Source organism: Triticum aestivum, chromosome 3D (genome assembly GCF_018294505.1).
Source record: "Triticum aestivum cultivar Chinese Spring chromosome 3D, IWGSC CS RefSeq v2.1, whole genome shotgun sequence".
Classification (NCBI taxonomy): Eukaryota; Viridiplantae; Streptophyta; class Magnoliopsida; order Poales; family Poaceae; genus Triticum; species Triticum aestivum.
This window is the reverse complement of record NC_057802.1, coordinates 192,739,452-192,763,650: the sequence shown is the minus strand read 5'-3', so window position 1 is coordinate 192,763,650 and position 24,199 is coordinate 192,739,452. Positions and strand designations below refer to the sequence as shown.

Here is a 24,199-nt window from a genome sequence, read left to right as displayed (position 1 = left end):
TGCAAAGGGCCTATCTTTTATTATTATCTTCTACCTTATGCAAGAGTCATGGTGATCTTCACCTTCCCTTTTTACATTTTATCCTTTGGCAAGCACAGGATGTTGGAAAGATCTTCATATATATATATATATATATCTAATTGGATGTAAGTTAGCATGAGTTATTATTGTTGACATTACCCTTGAGGTAAAAGGTTGGGAGGCGAAACCATAAGCCCCTATCTTTCTCTGTGTCCGATTAAAACTCCGTAACAACAAGTATTGCGTGAGTGTTAGCAATTATGAAAGACTAAATGATAGTTGAGTATGTGGACTTGCTAGAAAGCTCTGACATAGACTCTTTCTGATGTTATGATAAATTGCAATTGCTTCAATGACTGAGATTATAGTTTGTTAGTTCTCAATAAAGTTTCTGATTCATACTTTGCATTGTGAATAGATTATTACTTAAGCATAAGAAATCATATGACATTATCCATATATGTTGCTGTTATGAGAATAATCATGATGCCCTCATGTCCGTATTTTATTTTATCGACACCTCTACCTCTAAACATGTGGACATATTTATCGTTATCGGCTTCCGCTTAAGCACAAGCAAGGTCTAAGCTTGGGGGAGTTGATACGTCCATTTTGCATCATGCTTTTATATCAATATTTATTGCATTATGGGCTGTTATTACACATTATGTCACAATACTTATGCCTATTCTCTCTTATTTTACAAGGTTTACATAAGGAGGGAGAATGCCAGCAGCTGGAATTCTGGGCTGGAAAAGGAGCAAATATTAGAGACCTATTCTCCACAACTCGAAAAGTCCTGAAACTCCACGAAAGTTATTTTCGGAAATAATAAAAAATACTGAGCGGAAGAAATACGTCAGGGGGGCCTCCACCTGTCCACGAGGGTGGGGGGCACGCCCTACCCCCTGGGCGCGCCCCCTGCCTCGTGGGCCCCCTGTTGGCCCTCCGGTGCCCATCTGCTGCTATATGAAGTCTTTGGTCCGAAGAAAAATCATAAGCAAGCTTTTGTGACGAGACTCCGCCGCCACGAGGCGGAACCTTGGCGGAACCAATCTAGGGTTCCGGTAGAGCTGTTCTGTCGGGACACTTCCCTCCGGGAGGGGGAAATCATCGCCATCGTCATCACCAATGGTCCTCATATCGGGAGAGGGCAATCTCCATCAACATCTTCACCAGCACCATCTCCTCTCAAACCCTAGTTCATCTCTTGTATCCAATTCTTGTCTCATAGTCTGGGATTGGTACCTGTAGGTTGCTAGTAGCGTTGATTACTCCTTGTAGTTGATGCTAGTTTGTTTATTTGGTGGAAGATCATATGTTCAGATCCTTTATGCACATTAATACTCCTCTGATTATGAACATGAATATGCTTTGTGAGTAGTTACGTTTGTTCCTGAGGACATGGGAGAAGTCTTGCTATTAGTAGTCATGTGAATTTGGTATTCGTTCGATATTTTGATGAGATGTATGTTGTCTATCCTCTAGTGGTGTTATGTGATCGTCGACTACATGACACTTCACCATTATTTGGGCCTAGAGGAAGGAATTGGTAAGTAATAAGTAGATGATGGGTTGCAAGAGTGACAGAAGCTTAAACCCTAGTTTATGCGTTGCTTCGTAAGGGGCTGATTTGGATCCATATGTTTCATGCTATGGTTAGGTTTACCTTAATACTTTTGTTGTAGTTGCGGATGCTTGCAATAGAGGTTAATCATAAGTGGGATGCTTGTTCAAGTAAGGGCAACACCCAAGCACCGGTCCACCCACATATTGTAGGGGGTCGTAGCAGAAATTTAAAAAAATTCTATGCATCACCAAGATCAATATATGGAGTTTACTAGCAACGAGAGGGGAGGAGTGCATCTACATACCCTTGTAGATCGCGAGCGGAAGCATTCAAGAGAACGGGGTTGATGGAGTCGTACTCATCGTGATCCCAATCACCGATGATCCAAGCGGCGAATGGACGGCACCTCCGCGTTCAACACACGTACGGAGCGGTGACGTCTCCCACGCCTTGATCCAGCAAGGAGGGGGAGAGGTTGAGGAAGAAGGCTCCAACAGTAGCACGACGGCGTGGTGGTGGTGGAGTGACAGTTCTCCGGCAGGGCTTCGCCAAGCACACGCGGAGGAGGAGAGGTGTTGGGGAGGGGAGGGGCTGCGCCTTGGGAAAGGTGTGGCTGCCCTCCAACCCCTCCACTATATATAGGGGCAAGGGAGAGGGGGGCCGGCCCCCTTAGATCCCATCTGGTGGGAGGGGCGGCGGCCAAGGGGAGGTGGCTTGCCCCCCAAGCAAGGGGGCGCCCCCTTTTAGGGTTCCCCCAAACCCTAGGCGCATGGGCCCTAGGGGGGTTTGGCGCCCAGCCCACTTAGGGCTGGTTCCCTTCCACCTACAGCCCATAAGGCCCTCCGGGGTACGTGGAGCATCCCCGTGGACCCCCGGAACCCCTCCGATGGTCCCGGTACAATACCGGCATACCCCCGAACACTATCGATGACCGTATGGTGACTTCCGATATATAAATCTTTACCTCTGGACCATTCCGGAACTCCTCGTGACGTCCGGGATCTCATCCGGGACTCCGAACAACATTCGGTAATCACATACAAACCTTCCTTATAACCCTAGCGTCATCGAACCTTAAGTGTGTAGACCCTACGGGTTCGGGAATCATGCAGACATGACTGAGACACCTCTCTAGCCAATAACCAACAGCGGGATCTGGATACCCATGTTGGCTCCCACATGTTCCATGATGATCTCATCGGATGAACCACGATGTCGAGGATTCAAGCAATCCCGTATACAATTCCCTTTATCAATCGGTACGTTACTTGCCCGAGACTCGACCGTCGGTATCCCAATACCTCGTTCAATCTCGTTACCGGCAATTCACTTTACTTGTTCCGTAATGCATGATCCCGTGACTAACTACTTAGTCACATTGAGCTCATTATGATGATGCAATACCGAGTGGGCCTAGAGATACCTCTCCGTCATACGGAGTGACAAATCCAGTCTCGATCCGTGCCAACCCAACAGACACTTTCAGAGATACCTGTAGTGCACCTTTATAGCCACCCAGTTACATTGTGACATTTGGTACACCCAAAGCATTCCTACGGTATCCGGGAGTTGCACGATCTGAAGGTCTAAGGAAATGATACTTGACATTAGAAAAGCTTCAGCAAACGAACTACACGATCTAGTGCTATGCTTAGGATTGGTTCTTGTCCATCACATGATTCTCCTAATGATGTGATCCCGTTATCAATGACATCCAATGTCCATGGTCAGGAAACCGTAAACATCTACTGATCAACGAGCTAGTCAACTAGAGGCTCACTAGGGACATGTTATGGTCTATGTGTTCACACATGTATTACGATTTCCGGATAACACAATTATAGCATGAACAAGGAAATATAATAATAACCATTTTATTATTGTCTCTAGGACATATTTCCAACAGTCTCCCACTTGCACTAGAGTCAATAATCTAGTTACATTGTGATGAATCGTACACCCATAGAGTTCTGGTGTTGATCATGTTTCGCTCGTGGAAGAGGTTTAGTCAAAGGATCTGCGACATTCAAATCCGTATGTACTTTAGAAATATCTATGTCTCCACTTTGAACATTTTCACGAATGGAGTTGAAGCGACGCTTGATGTGCCTGGTCTTCTTGTGAAACCTGGGCTCCTTGGCAAGGGCAATAGCTCTAGTGTTGTCACAGAAGAGAGTCATCGGCCCCGATGCATTGGGAATAACTCTCGGCAATGAACTCCTTCATCCAGATTGCTTCATGTGCTTCCTCCGAGGCTGCCATGTACTTCGCTTCACATGTAGATCCCGCCACGACGCTTTGCTTGCAACTGCACCAGCTGACTGCCCCACCATTCAAAATATACACGTATCCGGTTTGTGACTTAGAGTCATCCAGATCTGTGTCAAAGCTAGCATCGACGTAACCCTTTACGACGAGCTCTTCGTCACCTCCATAAACGAGAAACATATCCTTAGTCCTTTTCAGGTACTTCAGGATGTTCTTGACCGCTGTCCAGTGTTCCATGCCGGGATTACTTTGGTACCTTCCTACCAAACTTACGGCAAGGTTTACATCAGGTCTGGTACACAGCATGGCATACATAATAGACCCTATGGCCGAGGCATAGGGGACGACACTCATCTTTTCTCTATCTTCTGTCGTGGTCGGTATTGAGCCATGCTCAATCTCACACCTTGCAATACAGGCAAGAACCCCTTCTTGGACTGATCCATATTGAACTTCTTCAATATCTTGTCAAGGTATGTGCTTTGTGAAAGACCTATGAGGCGTCTCAATCTATCTCTATAGATCTTGATGCCTAATATGTAAGCAGCTTCTCCAAGGTCCTTCATTGAAAAACACTTATTCAAGTAGGCCCTTATACTTTCCAAGAATTCTATATCATTTCCCATCAATAGTATGTCATCCACATATAATATGAGAAATGCTACAGAGCTCCCACTCACTTTCTTGTAAACACAGGCTTCTCCATAAGTCTGTGTAAACCCAAACGCTTTGATCATCTCCTCAAAGCGAATGTTCCAACTCCGAGATGCTTGCACCAGCCCATAGATTGAGCACTGGAGCTTGCATACTTTGTGAGCATTCTTAGGATCGACAAAACCTTCCGGTTGCATCATATACAATTCTTCCTTAAGGAAGCCGTTAAGGAATGCCGTTTTGACGTCCATTTGCCATATTTCATAATCGTAGATGCGGCAATTGCTAACATGATTCGGACGGACTTCAGCTTCGCTACGGGTGAGAAGGTCTCAGCGTAGTCAACTCCTTGAACTTGTCGATAACCCTTAGCGACAAGTCGAGCTTTATAGATGGTAACATTTCCATCCGCGTTCGTCTTCTTCTTAAAGATCCATTTATTTTCTATCGCTCGCCGATCATCGGGCAAGTCTGTGAAAGTCCATACTTTGTTTTCATACATGGATCCTATCTCGGATTGCATGGCTTCAAGCCATTTGTTGGAATCTGAGCCCGCCATTGCTTCTTCATAGTTCGAAGGTTCACCGTTGTCCAACAACATGATTTCCAGGACAGGGTTGCCGTACCACTCTGGTGCGGAATGTGTCCTTGTGGACCTATGAAGTTCAGTGGTAACTTGATCATGATCGTCATCATTAACTTCCTCTCTAGTCGGTGCAGGCACCACAGAAACATTTTCTTGTGCTGCGCTACCTTCTGGTTCGAGAGGGGTCATCTCATCAAGTTCCACTTTCCTCCCACTTACTTCTTTCGAGAGAAACTCTTTCTCCAGAAAGGACCCGTTCTTGGCAATGAAGATCTTGCCTTCGGATCTGAGGTAGAAGGTATACCCAATGGTTTCATTAGGGTATCCTATGAAGACGCATTTTTCCGACTTGGGTTCTAGCTTTTCAGGTTGAAGTTTCTTGACATAAACATCGCATCCCCAAACTTTAAGAAACGACAGCTTAGGTTTCTTTCCAAACCATAATTCATACGGTGTCGTCTCAATAGATTTCGACAGAGCCCTATTTAAAGTGAATGCGGCAGTCCCTAAAGCCTAACCCCAGAATGATAGCGGTAGATCGGTAAGAGACATCATAGATCGCACCATATCCAATAGAGTGCGATTATGACGTTCAAACACACCATTACGCTGAGGTGTTCCAGTCGGCGTGAGTTGTGAAACAATTCCACATTTCCTTAAGTGTGTGCCAAATTCGTGACTCAAATATTCCCCTCCACGATCTGATCGTAAGAACTTTATTTTCCTGTCACGTTGATTCTCAACCTCACTCTAAAATTCCTTGAACCTTTCAAAGGTCTCAGACTTGTGTTTCATTAACTAGACATACCCATATCTACTCAAGTCATCAGTGAGGGTGAGAACATAACGATAGCCACCGCGAGCCTCAACGCTCATTGGACCGCACACATCAGTATGTATGATTTCCAATAAGTTGGTTGCTCGCTCCATTGTTCCGGAGAACAGAGTCTTGGTCATTTTGCCCATGAGGCATGGTTCGCACGTGTCAAATGATTCATAATCAAGAGACTCCAAAAGTCCATCTGCATGGAGTTTCTTCATGCGTTTGACACCAATGTGACCAAGGCGGCAGTGCCACAAGTATGTGGGACTATCATTATCAACCTTACATTTCTTGGCATTCACACTATGAATATGTGTAACATCACGTTCGAGATTCATTAAGAATAAACCATTGACCAGCGGGGCATGACCATAAAACATATCTCTCATATAAATAGAACAACCATTATTCTCGGATTTAAATGAGTAGCCATCTCGCATTAAACGAGATCCAGATACAATGTTCATGCTCAAAGCTGGCACTAAGTAACAATTATTGAGGTTTAAAACTAATCCCGTAGGTAAATGTAGAGGTAGCGTGCCGACAGCGATCACATCGACCTTGGAACCATTCCCGACGCGCATCGTCACCTCGTCCTTTGCCAGTCTCCGCTTATTTCGCAGCTCCTGCTTTGAGTTACAAATATGAGCAACTGCACCGGTATCAAATACCCAGGAGCTACTACGAGCGCTGGTTAGGTACACATCAATAACATGTATATCACATATACCTTTGGTATTGCCGGCCTTCTTATCCGCTAAGTACTTGGGGCAGTTCCGCTTCGAGTGACTGTTTCCCTTGCAATAAAAGCACTCAGTCTCAGGTTTGGGTCCATTCTTTGTTTTCTTCCCGGCAGCTTGCTTACCGGGCGCGGCAACTCCCTTGCCGTCTTTCTTGAAGTTCTTCTTACCCTTGCCTTTCTTGAACTTAGTGCTTTTATTCACCATCAACACTTGATGCTCCTTTTTTATCTCCACCTCCGCTGATTTCAGCATTGAATATACCTCAGGAATGGTCTTTTCCATCCCCTGCATATTGAAGTTCATCACAAAGCTCTTGTAGCTAGGTGGGAGCGACTGAAGGATTCTGTCAACGACCGCGTCATCCGGGAGATTAACTCCCAGCTGAGACAAGCGGTTGTGCAACCCAGACATTTTGAGTATGTGTTCGCTGACGGAACTATTCTCCTCCATCTTACAACTGTAGAACTTGTCGGAGACTTCATATCTCTCGACCCGGGCATGAGCTTGGAAAACCATTTTCAGCTCTTGGAACATCTCATATGCTCCGTGCTGCTCGAAACGCTTTTGGAGCCCCGGTTCTAAGCTGTAAAGCATGCCGCACTGAACCAGGGAGTAATCATCAACACGTGTTTGCCAGGCGTTCATAACGTCTTGGTTTGCTGGGACGGGTGCTTCACCTAGCGGTGCTTCAAGGACATATGCTTTCTTGGCAGCTATGAGGATGATCCTCAAGTTCCGGACCCAGTCCATATAGTTGCTACCATCGTCTTTCAGCTTGGTTTTCTCTAGGAACGCGTTGAAGTTGAGGTTGACATTGGCGTGGGCCATTTGATCTACAAGACATATTGTAAAGATTTTAGACTAAGTTCATGATAATTAAGTTCATGATAATTAAGTTCATCTAATCAAATTATTAATGAACTCCCACTCAGACAGACATCCCTCTAGTCATCTAAGTGATACATGATCCGAGTCAACTAGGTCGTGTCCGATCATCACGTGAGACGGACTAGTCATCATCGGTGAACATCTTCATGTTGATCGTATCTGTTGTACGACTCATGTTCGACCTTTCGGTCTCTTGTGTTCCGAGGCCATGTCTGTACATGCTAGGCTCATCAAGTCAACCTAAGTGTATTGCGTGTGTAAATCTGGCTTACACCCATTGTATGCGAACGTTAGAACCTATCACACCCGATCATCACGTGGTGCTTCGGAACAACGAACCTTCGCAACGGTGCACAGTTAGGGGAAACACTTTCTTGAAATTTTAGCGAGGGATCATCTTATTTATGCTACCGTCGTTCTAAGCAAATCAGATGTAAAACATGATAAACATCACATGCAATCAAATAGTGACATGATATGGCCAATATCATTTTACTCCTTTTGATCTCCATCTTCGGGGCGCCATGTTCATCATCGTCACCGGCATGACACCATGATCTCCATCATCATGATCTCCATCATCGTGTCTTCATGAAGTTGTCTCGCCAACTATTACTTCTACTAGTATGGCTAACGGTTAGCAATAAAGTAAAGTAATTACATGCCGTTCCAGTTGACACGCAGGTCATAAATAAATTAAGACAACTCCTATGGTTCCTGCCGGTTGTCATACTCATCGACATGCAAGTCGTGATTCCTATTACAAGAACATGATCAATCTCATACATCACATATATCATTCATCACATCCTTCTGGCCATATCACATCACATGACACTTGCTGCAAAAACAAGTTAGACGTCCTCTAATTGTTGTTGCAATTTTTACGTGACTGCTATAGGTTTCTAGAAAGAACGTTTCTTACCTACGCCAAAACCACACCGTGATATGCCAATTTCTATTTACCCTTCATAAGGACCCTTTTCATCGAATCCGATCCGACTAAAGTGGGAGAGACAAACACCCGCTAGCCACCTTATGCAACTAGTGCATGTCAGTCGGTGGAACCTGTCTCACGTAAGCGTACGTGTAAGGTCGGTCCGGGCTGCTTCATCCCACGATGCCGCCGAATCAAGATAAGACTAGTAACGGCAAGTAAATTGACAAAATCGACGCCCACAACAACTTGTGTTCTACTCGTGCATAGAAACTACGCATAGACCTAGCTCATGATGCCACTGTAGGGGATCGTAGCAGAAATTAAAAATTTCTATGCATCACCAAGATCAATCCATGGAGTTTACTAGCAACGAGAGGGGAGGAGTGCATCTACATACCCTTGTAGATCGCGAGCGGAAGAGTTCAAGAGAACGGGGTTGATGGAGTCGTACTCGTCATGATCCAAATCACCGATGATCCAAGCGCCGAACGGACGCCACCTCCGCGTTCAACACACGTACGGAGCGGTGACGTCTCCCATGCCTTGATCTAGCAAGGAGGAGGGAGAGGTTGAGGAAGAAGGCTCCAACGGCAGCACGACGGCGTGGTGGTGGTGGAGTGACAGTTCTCCGGCAGGGCTTCGCCAAGCACACGCGGAGGAGGAGAGGTGTTGGGGAGGGGAGGGGCTGCGCCTTGGGAAAGGTGTGGCTGCCCTCCCACCCCTCCACTATATATAGGGGCAAGGGAGAGGGGGGCCGGCCCCCTTAGATCCCATCTGGTGGGAGGGGCGGCGGCCAGGGGGAGGTGGCTTGCCCCCCAAGCAAGGGGGGGCGCCCCCTTTTAGGGTTCCCCCAAACCCTAGGCGCATGGGCCCTAGGGGGGTTTGGCTCCCAGCCCACTTAGGGCTGGTTCCCTTCCACCTACAGCCCATAAGGCCCTCCGGGGCAGGTGGACCATCCCGGTGGACCCCCGGAACCCCTCCGGTGGTCCCGGTACAATACCGGCATACCCCCGAACACTTCCGGTGACCGTATGGTGACTTCCCATATATAAATCTTTACCTCCGGACCATTCCGGAACTCCTCGTGACGTCCGGGATCTAATCCGGGACTCCGAACAACATTCGGTAATCACATACAAACCTTCCTTATAACCCTAGCATCATCGAACCTTAAGTGTGTAGACCCTACGGGTTCAGGAATCATGCAGACATGACCAACACACCTCTCTAGCCAATAACCAACAGCGGGATCTGGATACCCATGTTGGCTCCCACATGTTCCACGATGATCTCATCGTTTGAACCATGATGTCGAGGATTCAAGCAATCCCGTATACAATTCCCTTTATCAATCGGTACGTTACTTGCCCGAGACTCGATCGTCGGTATCCCAATACCTCGTTCAATCTTGTTACCGGCAAGTCACTTTACTCGTTCCATAATGCATGATCCCGTGACTAACTACTTAGTCACATTGAGCTCATTATGATGATGCAATACCCAGTGGGCCCAGAGATACCTCTCCGTCATACGGAGTGACAAATCCCAGTCTCGATCCGTGCCAACCCAACAGACACTTTCGGAGATACCTGTAGTGCACCTTTATAGCCACCCAGTTACGTTGTGACGTTTGGTACACCCAAAGCATTCCTACGGTATCCGGGAGTTGCACGATCTCATGGTCTAAGGAAATGATACTTGACATTAGAAAAGCTTCAGCAAACGAACTATATGATCTAGTGTTGTGCTTAGGATTGGGTCTTGTCCATCACATCATTCTCCTAATGATGTGATCCCGTTATCAATGACATCCAATGTCCATGGTCAGGAAACCGTAACCATCTATTGATCAACGAGCTAGTCAACTAGAGGCTCACTAGGGACATGTTATGGTCTATGTGTTCACACATGTATTACGATTTCTGGATAACACAATTATAGCATGAACAATAGACAATTATCATGAAGAAGGAAATATAATAATAACCATTTTATTATTGCCTCCAGGGCATATTTCCAACACATATCAAATTATCAAAGTACCGAATGGGAATCATATGAACGTGATGAAAACTAGCTTGACAATAATTCCCATGTGTCCTCGGGGGCGCTTTTCTCTATATAAGAGTTTGTCCAGGCTTGTCCTTTGCTACAAAAAGGATTGGGCCACCTTGCTGCACTTTATTTACTTTTGTTACTTGTTGCTCGTTACAAATTATCTTATCACAAAACTATCTGTTACCTATTATTTCAGTGCTTGCAAACAATACCTTGCTGGAAACCGCTTATCATTTCCTTCTGCTCCTCGTTGGGTTCGACACTCTTACTTATTGAAAGGACTGCGATAGATCCCCTATACTTGTGGGTCATCAGTGACATTTACGACTTTGGAGTTGTTATTCTAGAGGCAATTACAGGTAGGGATCTTGTTGACTATGGTCGCTCGGCAAATGAGGTATTTGTGAGTTGTCAAAATTGTTTGTTAGATGCATTTTGCTTGTTTGTAATACCATCAAGTGGCAAGATATGATTAGGATGATAACATTAGGATGCTTCTTATCTCAAGTTGAATCCTACTCAAATTTTAATTTGTGTCTAATAGGACATGGAATGCTCAGAGCTAACTTCAAAAATATTATGTACATGCAGTTGTGTTCTGTGTCATTTTAACTTCCTATATTAACATTAGTCAAAAGTAGAGTGGTTGCACTAGTATTGTTCTAGTCTTTTCAGTCACAATACGTGCCCATGACAACATTGTCGATTGGCCTTGGATATTGACATAATGTAATCCGTCGTTGCTTTAAATTAAATAATTGGCAACGGGGCATAGAGCCACTAGCTTTGTTATTTGCATAGCTAGCATCTAAACTTGAGCACTCTCTAACTAAGGAATGTGACATTCCAACCAGAGTTGTCCCTCAGTTGGAAAATCTAGGCATTGATGGAGGTAATTACGCAAAACCTCCACATTTGGGGCTAGGGTAATTACACAATTGGGATAATCACAAATAACCACCGGTTTTGAGGCCTGTGAGTAACAAATAGTGGGTTGCCACTATGCTGGGATGGGCCTCCTATGATTGCCATAAGGCTGCCACTGTGCACGCGGCCACGCTCCCATGCCATCCTTAACGATAGTAGGGCAACTGCTATGGCGATCTTCATTCTCGATATCACCACAGCAGGACGGTAGCATAGCCGCACCCAGCCTGAGACCGTGTCGACCGCTGCGTGGTCATGGCAGGATGGTGATGGCGGCCATGTCTCGTCGGGTCCCGGTTGGTTTGGGTACGAGTGTTGCGTGTCGCTCGGCGTCCATCTCACCATCTGGTTCATTGGTGCTGCAGACTTTGACGGCCGTGTCGTGTGAAGGAGCAACATCAACACCAATAGGCCAATTCAAAAAAAGAAGCACCAATAGGCTGACTGTAGGTAGTTCCATGACTCCGGCATCCTTGTCGTGTATCCTGTGTCTGGAAGCGCGTTGTAGCAGAGATTTTACTCCGGAGTGGTGTTTTTGGGTGTGTTTTGGAGAGAGAATGGGTGGCTGAGGAGAGGAGAGGATCTTGGATACTATTGGCTTGAAAATACCAGTCCAAACTAGACTAACTAATGAGGAAGCAAATTGGTATGGATATGATAGTTCCCTTTCCATTGCCATCTCCGTGTCCATTAATTGGATACAAGTACAAGTTCCAACATTACTGAGTGTAAATAAGAATTGGATATTGTTGGAACATCTGTTACGATTCAAATGTCTACTTTTTTTAGAAAAAGAGGATTACCCCCGGCCTCTGCATCAGAGTGATGCATGCAGCCCCTTTAATAAGCCAAGTGACCGAAGTGTTTGTGATCCATAACAAGCTCACATAGAGCCGGAAAAAAGGTATAAAATGCCACAACCGGCGAAAGAATAAGATGACTAAACACCTATCCTATTACTGGAACGCCATCCAAACCGGTTGTAGATATCTCGAGATACCATCTCCCATCAAGAAGACCCAGTAACCAAAGGTTCCCTGGCTTCCACGGGGGTGAGTAACGACCACATACGGATCCAAGCAGTGGCCCTGTAGATAACCTGCAAAAAAATTATACGAGTTTGTCTGTTAAAAACGATGTCATTTCTATAGTTCCATATAGCCCAAAATAAAGCACATACTCCTATCCGAATATGCCTCACAATATTTGTCTCTACTCCATTTATCCACGTCCCAAATAAGGTGTGAATACTATTTGGAGGAGTGCTATTAAAGGCTATATGAACTGAGCGCCATAAAAGTTTGGCAGGCGGACAATCGAAAAAGAGGTATTTGATTGTTTCATCTTGATCACGAAAGCTACATCTTTGACTACCCTCCCAATTATGTTTTGCCAAGTTGTCCTTAGTCGGAACCACCTCCTTGTGAACAAACCACATGAGACTTCGATTCTTTACGGGACCTTGATCTTCCAAATATGTAGCGATTTCGGAATGGGACCAGAATTAATTAGGTCCAAATACATAGATTTCACTGAAAAAATGTCATTCGTAGTTAATTTCTAGTGAATACTATCCGACTCGTTAGAGAGGTTCACATCCATCAACCTTTTGACAAGGTGTAGCCATGCTTCCCATCGGTCACCTACCAAAGATCTCCGGAATTGTATATTTATAGGGTTGGACTGTAACACTGCAGCAACATAAGCCTCCTTACGTTGTACAATGTTATAGAGAGATGGATATTGTGTGGCCAAAGGCGTCTCGCCTAACCACGTATCCTCCCAGAATCTCGTCGAATTACTGTTTCCAATGGTGAATTTAGTTCTATGGAAGAAAGCAGCTTTCGTTCTCATCAAGCCCTTCCAAAATGGTGAATCATTGGGTCTGACGGTAACCTGGGCCAAGGTCTTAGATTGTAAGTACTTATTATGTAAAATTTGTACCCATGTGCCTTCGGTCTCCAGAGAAAGTTTGTGCAGCCATTTACTGAGCAGACATCTGTTCTTTACCTCTAACCTCTCAATCCCAAGACAACCCTGGTCCTTCGGCCTACAAATGATGTCCCATTTAGTAAGCCTGTACTTCCTCTTTATTTCATCACTCTGCCAAAAGAATCGTGATCGACAGAAGTCCAGCCTTTTTCGTACCCCAACAGGTACCTCAAAGAAGGAGAAGAGGAACATCGGCATACTCGTGTGCACTGAGTTTATTAGTATTAGCCGACCTCCATATGACATAAGCTTGCCCTTCCAGCAGCTTAGTTTCTTTTCAAATCGATCTTCAGTACACTTCCACTCCTTGTTAGATAGCTTGCAATGGTGAATTGGTATGCCCAGATAACTAAACGGAAGGGTACCCAGTTCACATCCAAACAGTTGTTTATAGGCATCTTGTTCATGGTTGGCTCTCCCGAAATAGAACAATTCGCTTTTATTAAAATTAATCTTCAGTCCCGCTTCATATATCTGGCCTTTGCCAAATCATGTTCCATGAAAATGATGGTATCATCAGCGTACTGTAGTATGGACACCCCACCATCTACTAGATGTGGTACTAGTTCTCCTACTTGGCCTTCCTATTTAGCTCTTTCTATCATAATTACCAACATATCCGCTACTATGTTTAACAAGATAGGAGACATCGGGTTCCCTTGTCTTAGACCCTTGTGAGTCTGGAAGTAGTGACCTATGTCATCATTCACTTTAATCCCGACACTGCATTTTTGTACAAACGAATCGACTTGCTTCCTCCAGGAATTGTTGAATCCCTTCATACGTAAAGCCTACTATAGCAATGGCCATTTAACTTTATCATATGCTTTCTCAAAATGGAATTTGAAGACCACCCCGTCCAGTTTCTTCGAGTGGATCTCGTGAAGTGTTTCGTGCAGGACAACCACACCCTCAAGTATGTTTCTGCCCAGCATGAGAGCTATCTGAGTTGGTTGCACCACACTATGTGCAATCCACGTCAGTCAGTTTGTCCCAACCTTAGTAAAAAATTGAAGCTCACATTAAGCAGGCAAATTGGACGGAACTGCTCAATGCGTACCGCCCCTCCTTTGGCAACAACGTTATCGTCCCAAAGTTTAGGTGGAATAGCTGCAGATGGCCACTGAACAAGTCATGGAACATTGGTACTAGATCACCTTTAATAATATGCCAGCACTTCTTATAAAATTATGCTGGGAAGCCATCCGGCCAGACGCCTTATTATTTTTGATCTATGATAGTGCCTCAAACACCTCTTTCTCCATGAATGGTACGGACAAAATCTCATTCTTGTCTGCCCCGAGCTGAGGAATATCCCCGACCATGAGCTCGTCCATAGACACAAAGTTCTCTTCGGGAGCCCCAAATAGAGTCCCGTTAAATGTGACTATCCTACAATTTCGTTGGAGAATGTGTAAAACTTCATCAAATGGAAAACTGGAGGCCATGCTAATGTTTGCCTTGTAGTGGCGCAACCAAACACAAATCTTATTTACCCAAATCAAGAGGTCAAATTGATATTCTACTGAGGATCTGGATATGATTACATATCTGTATATGTATCTGATACAATTTGTATTCCAATCCTTTTGATTTGGATGTGAATCTTGCTTGGCGGATCGTGTTTTTTTCCTGATTACAAATACTGTATAATCCATATTATCATTTACCAGTTTACACCCATGTTAACTAGACAGTGCTCATCTATGCATAAATAGCAAACTTGGTCATTCAGAGCCTTTGTAAATTTCTAAGCATGTGCTAGGGGCGCACTCGCGCGCGTTGTGTGCACGTGTTGCATTGTGCACGCTTGTGCGTCTATGTTGTGGTGAAAAGTACATGACTTGACCACTTGTAGGATAAAATACCATTCACCACACTGAATTATAAAGATACATTGCTCATAAGTATCTTTCATATGATGCTTAGTGTTTTGCATTGTCTCTTCAGTGAAATCATAGGGTCATTCCTTGTGTTTTTCCAACTCAACGCATGATTTTATGGCATTTGCAGGTAAATATGGTTGACTAGTTAAAAATGATGGTTGCTAGCAGACATTCAGAAGAGGTGGTGGATCCCACCATAGAGACACGGTCTTCGACAAGAGTTCTCAAACGTGTACTTCTAACAACTTTGAAGTGTGTGTATCCGGATTCAGAAAAGAGATTGAAGATGGGTCAAGTTGTGCGGATGCTGGAGTCAGATGACCCAATTCCTCGTGTGGTACGTAATATTTTTTTAAAGATAAAAAAGCAACTTCATCCTTGTTTATGTCATGCATGTATTCTTAATTACTTTTAATTGATTTTTTTCGAAACATTTCATGGGAATGTGTGGTGGGATGGAACCATTCATTCAATGAACTCAGACTTGGTCTCATACTAGAAGAAAAAGCCATGCTTTGCTGCGGCGCCCCATCATACTGGCAAAGAAAACAAAAGTTTGGTTGGTGGAGAAATAGAAAACATATTCATCAGCGAGTCATATACTTTATGCACTGCCTATTCATGTCCTTTATGCACTGCCTATTCATGTCATGTGATGTGAGTACACTCGAGATTGTGTACCATCTGTGATGTTAGTAAATCAAGATAGCAAGTTTAGAGCATCTCAAGCCGCGTCCCCAACAGGTCCCTCAGGCGATTTTTCCGCGCCGGCGCCCAAAAATAGGCCCAGTCGCGACTCGCGCATCCAGGAGCCCGTTTTTCGCCGGTTTGGGCCGAAACTGGCGCCGGCGGATCCAGGCCAAACCCGACGCGCTGGGGAGCGCCCGGGAACGCCGGGACGAGCGTTTTTGGCGCGAAAGAGGATGGGCCCGCCGAGTCAGCAAGATGCCTCTTCGTCACCCTCGTCGCCTCGGTTCCCGCGGGAATCAATGCGAAGGCTGCCGCGCTGCCGTGCTGGTCAGCCTCCATTGATGCCTCACGGGCGGCGCAATGAAGGCGCCACGACGCGCGTCCCGCCCTCTCCCGCCATGGGTCGCCCGGCATGTAGCCCGTCACCACCCCAGCTGCGGCTATAAAAGGCGACCTCCCCGCCGGTGGACGCCACAACTCTCATTTCCCCCCTTTCCGGCGCAGAAAGCAATACTCTCCCCTCTTCCCGCCGACGAACAGATAGCCGAAAGGTTCCCAGGCGACGGTGCGGCGGCGAACGGCTTCGGCCGCCGCCACCTCCAAGAGACGGAGGCACGCCTGCTCTACAAGGCCGAGTACCCGGCGCCCCCGGACATGCGAGTGCCGGGGACGTGGAGGCTGAGCGCCGGCGGCATCCCGGTGCCACCGGTGCCCGAAGGGGCGGCGCGGCGGGCCGAGATCGCCTGCATCCGCTCGTCCCTGACGAAGGAGCAGCGGAACGAGCCGTGCTACGCCTCCGACAGCCACACCCTCTGGACCATGTACTTCCAGCGCCGCCGCGAGGAGCAGATCACCTCCACCAACGGCATCATCCCCCGTGTCCGCCTTAACGCCGACGGGCGGCGCGAATGGTGGGGCGTGCCAGGCCGCACCCTCGAGGCCGTCCTCGACCACATCAAGACCGGCAACGTACAGCGCCTCGAGTACCCGCCGCGGCTGTCCTTCTCTCGCCGCCGTGGTAGCTCTTGGATGCCGCGGCAGATGGAGCCGGGGTCGTCCTCATCAAGCCCGAGCCAGAGGCGACGCTGCTCGGGCGCCGCACCCGCAGCGGCGCCCTCGACATCACGAGGGTGCCCGGCCCTCCCCGCGCGGCTCCCTCCTCCTGGTCCGGCCGAAGCCCGAGCTGGGGCTGCTCCCGGTGAAGCCGGAGCACGTCGAGATGGCGGCCCCGGACGACGAGTCCGCCCTCAAGTGGGCGAAGGAGGACTACGTCCGGGAGCAAGTAAGCCGCCAACGTCGGGCGTAAGCGGAGCTCCAGGCCCGTTGCTGCGGGCGTGAGGAGGGCGGCGTCATCGTCCTCGACAGCGACGAGGAGGACGAGGCCGGGCTGTGCAGCGGCCCACCGCGTGTCGGCGACCCTGGTCAGGCTGCAGCAGGGACGGCGGCGGCACAGGCGAGGCACGCGATGACGACGACGACGACGACGGCGACTACACCCGCTTCTATAGGCTTCTCGGCATGTAGACGACAACGACGGTCGTGGCTAGACATAGTTTAGGCGTAGTTTGCATGTTTTCATGTTTTTCTTTTACAAATTTCAATGAAGTTTTGCCGAGTTCGTACCAAAATCGCCGAGTTTGCATATATTTGTACGGAATATCTCCGAACCCGGGGCGACCTGTGGGCCAACGACTGTAAACAAAGTAGCCCCCACACACCAATCTAGCGCCGGCTCGCCCCCAAGCGGCTCTTTTTCAGCGCCCTGGGGGGCCGAACAGCTGGAGATGCTCTTAGGTTCACTGCATGGGAGCAACATGCCAACATCCATATAGGGTTTAACACATGACATACTCACATGGTGACATCTACTCAAATTAGCTTGATACTTGCGTAGGCTAATCAAAAGGATATGTAAACACTATTTTCGCTTGAGCTCTAATTCTGGCTATCATGTTGCTCGGCTTTATTAATATAGCAAGCACTCACCAAACCTTTGTATCTTTATATTCTATTTTTGGCTATCATGCTGCTTCGCTTTATTAATGAGCACTCATCAAAACTTTGTATCTTTATATTCTATTTTAACAGAACAAGATTTCTGCCTTGAGTCTTGCGTATAATCTAAAAGTTAAATTATAAAGGACTTCTATCGTTTTACTTCAAAACATAGGTAAAATATGGAAACTACAGAAAGTAGAGCTACCAGAAAACAAAATTACATAGTAAAAAAACAAATTTGCAAGCAAATCACTTAGAGACGCGCTTTGATAGCATGCAAACCATTTAGTTTCATTAGCAAAGAATTTGTACATGTGGCACACAAATGACAATTTTGTGAGCATTTCAAAGTAGACTATTGATCACTAAAAATAATATGCAAGAGATGAATACTCCCTCAGTCCCGAAATACTTATCGGAGAAATCTCACAGTGTGAGCTTCAATTATGTAAAACAAAATTGAGATATTTGCTGATCACCGTAGCAAAACAAAACATCTCTTGGGCTCGTGGTAAGCAACCAAAACATGACATAAGCAAACAAGGAGTAACCACCTTTATTATCCGATTATTCAGAGACTTCATACATCATAGGATTTGCAAATTGCTACCATCACCCGTGATATAGTTCGCCATATATTAGCTCTAGGCACAGACTAAATGACAGAAGGTCAGCTCATATGGTTTTGGGGTTAATCTTGATGGCAGCTAGGCGTCTCAGCCTGACACCACCTTGTGCATTGAAGCGATCTGGAAAAAACAACAGATGTTAAACATTAAAACAACACTTATTGATTTTTCGAGGAACCAAACGTATCGCCATGTTGAGGTCACCAATGCTATGGATGTTAAACTTTAGAAGCACATTGCAATGATCTCTCAAAACAAAGGAAAAAATTAACCCTCGCTCAGTAAATCCCTACACCGGCCACCGGCAGAGAATGACAATCAACAGAGTACAACCAAATAGAACCACACAGAAAACAGAGAGCGGAAGAGGCACGAACTAGGCCGGACGGACAGCAGAGCAGCTGCCGAAGCCCATACAAAGAAATGTCAACAACAGGAATGGCAGGGGCGGAGATCCTCCAACCCAACCACAAGCCCAGACATACCCAGCAATCCACAACAACTGCAGCCACCGACCGCTCCACCCTCTCCAAAATCAGCACCCCTCTGTGAGAGCTCCTCGCTGACGCCTTATGCGCCAGCAAACGAACCCAGCGCCCACGCGCCTGGTTATGTGGGCTGGCCCAAAAACAAGCCGCGCAGCTCGTTCAACGTGCGCCTTTCAACCATCGCTTCCTGTTTCTAACACAAAAGGACGATCGCATTGTGGTTCACTTCTCGTGGTTGACCGGTCAACTGTTGATCGCTAGCTCCTTTTCCTTCGTGCACCTTTTGTTCCTTTGTTGTTTTTTTTTCTGTTGCTTTGTTCACAAATCTCAAGAACACATGGATCTGAAAAAATTACGAACTTCAAAAACAGTTCACTAATTTGAAAAGGTTCATCAATTCTAAAAAAAGTTAATCAAAATTTGAACACAAAAATTGAGAAAAGTTCATCGAAGTTAAAAAAAATCATCGGATTTGATAAAAAGTTCATCGAATTTGAAAAAAGTTCATCGGTTTTGAAAAAAAGTTCATCGGATTTGAAAAAAGTTCATCGGATTTGAAAAAAAGTTCATCAGATTTGAAAAAGTTCGTCGAATTTGACAAAAAGTTCATCGGATTTGAAAAAAGTTCATCGGATTTGAAAAAAAGTTCATCGGATTTGAAAAAGTTCGTCGAATTTGACAAAAAGTTCATCGAGTTCGACAAAAAGTTCATCGAGTTTGAAAAAAAGTTCATCAAATTGAAAAAAAGTTCACCGATTTTTGGAAAAAGTTCATCGAATTTGAAAAAAGTTCACCCTTTTTTTGGTCGCCTTTGAAAAAGTTCACGAATTTTAAGAAAGAGAAAAAACAAAGATAGAAAAAAAGAAAGAAAACTAGAAAAACAGATGCCTTTTTCTCGTTTTATAAAGAAAAGAAAAAGAACGATTCTACCACATGAGGTCAACTAGTCCAAGTGGTTGGTGCGATCGTTGCTAAACGAACGGGCGGGGTTCGAGTCGCGGCAGGCGCACCTTTTTTTGGGTTTTCAAGAAACAAACAGCAAAGCAGGATGGGCTGGCCCGCTATGAAACCAAGTGTAAACGGGGGTGTGCGCCCTGTACGAAATGGCCTGTATTCGGCGCTTAAGGCGCCGAATAGGATTCAGCCCCCTTTCTCCTGAGACATGTGGGGTAGCGGAAGCAATGCGCAGCAAATAGAATTCCAAATGCTCGACACACGGCGTAGGGTTTGACAAACGGGCAATGGTCAACCACCACTTCCTCTGACTAACCTTCATGGCCAACGGAGCCCAAAGCACTCACAACCCCTTATTCGTAGGGAGCATAGATGCTTTAAGGGCTTCTTCACTGCAGTAGTATGCTTATGTACAGTGGTAGCTACTATGCCCGAAGAAGTAAAGAAAAATGAACAAGCCAACGCCATCTAACATTTAAGTAATCATGACAAATCAGTCAATAAACACTGAAGTTAGTAACCGAATCTTCACCAGATTTGGCCAAAGAGCACGCATGCAAATTAAATAATGCTCGAAGGAGGATGTGGAGTGCTGAGGCAAATTAGGTGGTAGAAAATGGCATGAGGTAGATATGCATCTGCGCCTCCATGGACACGTTGACCGTGGCTTCTGGCGAAGAGGAAGAGCCGGAGACACGCGGCGGACGCGAGGGACGAAGCCATCGCGGCGGCCGCCGTTGCCGCTGCCGCGTAGCAGGAGGTCACCAACGCCCACGTCGCGGCGGCAACGAGGAAGGTGCTCTATATTCTAGGGTTAAACCCTAGCTAGCACGGCCTCATCAACGCTGCTGTGGCCGCGGCCAGCACCGGCTCATCCGCGTTTCCTCGGATGGTGCTGCCCGACTCGCCCCGCGCGTCGGCTTGCACCCGATGCCCGGCTTCCACGTCTACCCATAGGCCTCCCGCCTCTCCGGGGAGTGCTCACCCGAGGTGAGTGTGGTGGCGCCTTCCACGCCCGCGCTGTCACAGCCCTAGCTCAGCCCCTGTTGTCTTTGCTTGATCTTCATGTCATCATGTTTAAAATTCAAATGAATTTGAAATGAGGACTATTAAACCCTAGCAGCAAATGAAATTCAACTAGGGTCAAAATTAAATCTTTTCAATGAACCTGAAATGCCCTTCTAAAATGTTCATCATCTTTGCCTTGGTCCAGAACCTCTGCCAAAAATGGTGCTCACTTTTCTAGGACACTTTGGATCTTTGAATTAAATCATAAAGTATTTGCATTTGGACCATTACTAGGAAAAGGCCTGTTAGTGACGCACCTATTTTTGCCATTAATGGCGCACTATAGGTGCGCCACTATTAACACGCCACTAGTAACAAATACTAATGGCGCACCTCTGGTGCGCCATTAGTATCCCAGATAATAGTGGCGCACCACATAGTGCGCCATTACTATGTCCAACAGTGCGCCATTACTATCTGACTTAGTAATGGCGTACCACATATCTGGTACGCCATTACTAAAAAAAATTCAAATTTTTTTTCAGACATTTTTTTTTTAAAATTCAATTTTTTTTCCTTTTTTTCTTAATCTCGGGCCAATATGCTCAATCTCAAGTCAAATCGCACTCACGCCACTAGTAACAGATAATAATGGCGCACCATCCCAGATAATAGTGGCACACCACATAGTGCGCCATTACTATGTCCAATAGTGCGCTATTACTATCTGACTTAGTAATGGCGTACCACATATCTGGTACGCCATTACTAAAAAAAATTCAAAAAAAAATTCGATTTTTTTCGTTTTTTCTTAATCTCTGGTCAATATGCTTAATCTCAAGTCAAATTTTGAAATTTTGAAAAAATATTTCAAACTTCCCGGTCATATTACATATCATATTTTGAAAAAAATTAAAAGAAAAATTTGGAACCAATTTTTTTTCTGTTACTAGTGGCGCACCTAGCAAATGGTGCGCCATTGCTAAGTTTGAAACTTTTTCCATTTTTCCCCCTCTAGATCTTAAAAGCCCTGTATCTTTTTTTCTGTTAGGTTTTTGGGGATTCTGAAAATCTTCCACGGGATTCCCCCGATTGAATTCGGATGTAACTTTTCGAGTAGATGATTTTTCATAAAAAAACTTTTTAATCTGAGTTCGTATGCAAAAGTTATGCCCATTTTACTAAATTCTAGAGAGATTTTGCAAATAAAGTCGAAATTCATATTTGTAAATTTTCCCAACAACTAGACCACATATCACATGGGAAACTTATTTTCTTTTATTTTTTTTTGACATTTCCATCATTTTATTTTATTTTATTTTTAACTGAAAAAGCAGTCCACAGGTGGTGCAAAGAAAGTTAGTAATGGCGTACCTTCACAAAGTGCGCCATTACTATGTGTATGACTTGGTCAAAGTTAGTAATGACGCACTTTATATAGGTGCGCCATTACTAAGTTTGACCAAGGTTTGACCCAGTCATACACATAGTAATGGCGCACTTTGTACAGGTGCGCCATTAGTATGTCAACTAGTAATGGTGCACTGTCCCGTGGTGCGCCACTGCTAACAAATTTTTTTCATTTTTTTTCAAAACTAGTAATGGCGCACCACACACCAGGTGCGTCATTAGTAATATGTCAATAGTGGCCTACCTGTATCTGGTGCGCCACTACTATATAACAGTGGCGCACCACATACATGGTGCGTCATTAATGTCCATATTAGCTATAGCCGTTTTTCTAGTAGTGGACATTTAAATGTTCTAAATATTTTTAAATGTCCAAATAATCTTGAAAGTATTTTTGGGCTGTTGGAATTAATTTCAAAGGTGCCCATAAATATTTTCAGCATTTTATAAAATGGTTTGGCATTTATGCTAAATCAAAAACAACAGCAGAAAAAGAAAACATAAACAAAAACACAAAAGGAGAGAGAGAGAGAAAGGACCAGACCCACTCACCTGTGCTGGCCTAGCCCACTTGGCCTGGTGCCAGTCATCCCTAACCTCTGCCAGTAGGCAGAGGCAGGACAGCGCACGCGCGCGCGAGGCGCCACGCCTCCTCCTGCTTGATGCCGAGCCCCTGGACGCTTGGGTGAACGCTCCAGAGCCGTCCCGATCGAGCCGCCCGCCCCGCCTCTCTCCCCCACGTCTCCCTCGCCCTCTCCCACGATGGCCGAGCACCATCCTCGCCGCCGTTCGCCGTAGTCGTCAAAAGAGCCACCCCCTCGCCCCTCTGACGTGCCCATGAGCTCCGCCTCCATCGTCCACGCCTTCTCGACGACTCACGCGACGCCGGACGCCTCCAAGCACCGTCCCCGACCCCTTCTTCCTCCTCGGTCACTGGAGATCCACCTCACCGCCCCGACCGCTCCGGACCTCCTCCGAGCTCGCCGTCTGCACCGCTGCAACCGCCGTGAGCCTCTCCCTCGAACCACCTCCTCTATTGTCTCGTTTGCATGCCGTAGCTGCTACTTCACTGATGACCGAGAACCGTCGCCGCACAAGCTCGTCGCCGACGAGGCTCCGGTGATCTTTTGGTCCCGTGCATGTGCCCGTTGGCCTCGTGAGCACGTGTAGAACCCGTAGGTACTAACTACTGACTTCCCCGCGCGCTGCATCGTCGGTTTCGCCGATGCCCGAACTCCGGCGGCCACAAAAGAGCTCCCCGCCGTCAGCTCCGGCCACCCCAGCTGCTGCCGCTTGTTGCTTTGGATGCGCCGAACTCCCAGTAACCCGTAGGAGCAAATCGCGCATCGAATGGTGCTCCGTAGCGAGCGCACGGTGCACCTCCGCCGTCGGCCGTGGTCGTCGCCGGCGAAACTCCGGTGGCTGACGTGGCACCATTAGTTTAGGTGCTAATCGCGTTTAGTTAGTGACCCGTGTCGATGACATATGGGCCCCATGCCCTTAACTAACCACGGTTTAACCTCTGTTTAGGTTAAGTTAATCACAGTGGCCCCATGCGTCGGCGTTGACCTCGCTCACGTGGCCGTTGACCGGACCCACCTGTCTGTGGCACTAACTGACGCTGGGTCACTGACCAATGGGTCCCACTGGTCAGGTTTGACCTGGA

The 24,199-nt window shown here is 46.3% G+C and overlaps 1 pseudogene; it reads left to right on the top strand.

Moving 5' to 3' along the window:
* The window catches only part of LOC123076236 (probable receptor-like protein kinase At5g18500), a 114,599-nt pseudogene that overhangs the window by 10,110 nt on the left and 80,290 nt on the right, over positions 1 to 24,199 (top strand).